Consider the following 3,485-nt stretch of genomic DNA (forward strand, 5'->3'; position numbering starts at 1 on the left):
ACACTGCAAATAAAAAGGAAATACGTAATGTGGTCAAATAATAATTGTTAGCACGTGTTATAAGTATGAATTGCTTTGTTATTAGAATGTTTTTGTAAGTAGTTTATATATATCTACTGTAGTACTTTTAGTACGTGTTATCGGCGCAAAAGTTGTACACGTGAATGTGTCCGTTATGTTGTACTTAGGAGTTGTGTTGTACACGTGCGTGTGTCTGTTGTTATGTTGTACTAATGTTTGTGTTGTACACGTGCATGTGTCTGTTGTTATGTTGTACTAAGGATTTGTGTTGTACAAGTGCATGTGTCTGTTGTTATGTTGTACTAATGTTTGTGTTGTACACGTGCGTGAGTCTGTTGTTATGTTGTACTTTGGATTTGTGTTGTACACGTGCATGTATCTGTTGTTATGCTGTACTTAAGATTAGTGTTAACTTGTATACTACCACACACAATGACAGGTTTCCTTACAACATTCCGACTGTATACATACAGAATTAAGTACCCTGTACCTTCAGAAAAACCATTTACAGACTGTGGCACATTAACATTCAGTATGTGAAATTAGATATTTCGTCATTACGCTACCCAATGTATAACCAAATTAAACTCAGAAATAGCAATAACAATTATTGTTCAATGGTGAATGGACGACGGACCTAGGGCAATTTGAATAGACGGTTGGCTAAAATGTCACTATATAGAATTCTCTTGTTCAAGAGCTCTAGTACTTAACGAGAGAAGTAAAAATAAATGATTCCAACATCGTACTAGCCGTATGTTCTTATTGAAAGCAAACAGATAACACAAGCTTTTGACACTCTCAAAGGCCAATTATTTAATTGCTTCAAGTAGTACAACAAAACTAAAAAAAAAAAAAAATATGAAAAAAAAAAAAATGATAACATCCATGAATATTACGTTATGGATACTTATCTTAAAGATCGAAATCAAATAAATCTAAATACTCACATGAGTAACATGTAAATCAAAACACCCTGTTGTCACTAACCCAGAAACATTTTAACCAATGAAACACTTTTTATAACACCAAATTATATATTTTTTAAAAACATTTTGATTTCAACAATATTTTGAACTATTAAGATTAAATTCATTATCTAATATCCTTTAGTGAACAAATCACTTTTATAACATTTAGTTATTTATATATGATCAATTAAGTAATAACGACAGTACGGACAAGTGAGTTGTCAAATTTTCAAGGCAACCTGCCCCTTTATCAAGACAAAAACATTACACAAATTAATCACATACATAGAACATAAAACAAATAGAAAGTTAAAAAGTTTAATCGAGAGCGGTGGTGTAATTTTAGATGTTCCGATAACCCCTTTGGCCGATAGATGCCTAAGGCCCTTTATAAGGGACAAAATCCACTCTAAGTTGTAAGGAAGATGGTGATTAAAATATCAAAAATGTTTTATATCAATCTTGGTATGTCTTGCACTGTAGACACTGAGCATACATGTGATTGCAACGAAAACAATCGCATGTCACACTCGGAGGAAAGTTGTCTACCGGTACATCTCAGCCACACTCTAAAGAAAGGAATTGTTTGATTAGAAAAAAGTATTGTAAAAAGAATAATGAATATTTGTGTAGTTACAATAAAGTAATTTTATATAAATCACCAACCAGTGAACCATATATATATAAAGATTTTATTTCTCCGGCGGTTAACTGATTATTTACATTGTTGTGTCACTACACTCAATATAAATATACAATACAGAAAAGTCTACACAATATTTATCTCTAATGTTAGGTTGATATTGAAAAAGAAAATAAACTACTATTGTATAGAATATGTCATCAGATCCAAGTGGAAAATTATGTAAATAATGTACAGTAATCTATAGGGAATCAAAGTTTGACGGATCACAGGTATGGTCCGGATCACAGGTATGGTCCGGGTCACAGGAATGGTCCGGATCGCCGGTATGGTCATGGTCACTGGTACGGTCCGGATTACAGGTATGATCCGCATCACAGGTATGGTCCGGGTCACAGGAATGGTCCGGATCGCCGGTATGGTCCCGGTCACAGGTATGGTCCGGATCGCTGGTATGATCGCCGGTATGGTCCCGCTTTGCTTTTGGGAAGTTGCATGAATCCCAGTTATATTTCCTGGTATGTCATGTTTCAAATTACAATATGACAAAATAACATGTCAACTCTATTCTCTAAATGTATGATTACCCATATGTATATATTACAACACGACATCATAAGAATCTATCATACATGTAACATACAATGTTCAGGTCAAGTATAATACAACTGACTTTTCATTTACTTATCACTGATTCTTACAACTGTTCTTCTCTAACAATTGTTCTGCTTACTTTGGTCTTCCACCCTGTAAACACCTTGTTTCATCGTCATTTATCCCAGTAGGTTCTCGTACACAAATCATTTTCAGATTAATGAACTGTATATAAATCTTTCATCTCTGCTGGTTATATTGATGGGAAACTCACAAAGTGATGTGATTATCATGTCAGGTTGTATGGTGGGAGACTTACAATCTATGTGTAAAATCTCGGTCAGTTGAATATTAGCTTTAAATATTTGGCAGGCATATAAAGATCATGTTAAGGTCATGGTTATTTGAATATTTTGTAAAACATTGAAATGAACAACCTCAGATATAGTGTGGATTATATCAATGCACTAAATTATCAATTAATATTTCACATTTAGAGATTGTTTATGTTTTCTGTGCCTATCAACATGTACACATAACAAGCACTGACTTTCATAAAACATTTAAATAACCTTACAGACATCTTTTAAACAGCGACTTAATCACTTGATTAGCCATATTATGCAAGAAGAGGAATATGACATCACATGGGCGTCATTCTTGTTGCCATGACGACTAAATGGTTCCAAGATCAAATGCTTAAATTAATATCTTTATTAGGTATATTATGCAGCATTTTGTATGTAGATGTCATAGATTTTACTTTAAACCATGTTTACTTTAAATTTAGGAATGTAAGCAAACAGCACGCATTTCCACAGGAGTCCAAATCTATCATTGTCATGTGTTTTCATAATGATATGAAAAAATTGGGGTTGGTAGGCTCTATCTCAAGACTATACAACACAAGAGAAAATATTACATTATTGGTATAAAGATACTGAACATACAACTAATTCCCTATTTAGAAATCTCTCATCAGACTTTTCCTACCTGTCATGCTTGAATGTTCAATCCATACATGGAAAGTCGCATATTATTTGGAATACACGGATATTCAATGTCCATTGATGTTTGAAAAGTCTACCTTCCTCAGCTGGTGATTACTTATATGATGTCCGATTAACTATACATTGTACACATACATATAACCTATGATTTTGATTTAATCATAAGTTAGAAACATTTGAAACAACAATAACATATCACATTTTGTACATTTAAGTGAACAATTACGATAAAAAATATTCATTTTA

Source organism: Ylistrum balloti, unplaced genomic scaffold (assembly GCF_031769215.1).
Source record: "Ylistrum balloti isolate Yb309-2 unplaced genomic scaffold, AGI_CSIRO_Ybal_v1 Utg369794, whole genome shotgun sequence".
NCBI classification, from domain to species: Eukaryota; Metazoa; Mollusca; class Bivalvia; order Pectinida; family Pectinidae; genus Ylistrum; species Ylistrum balloti.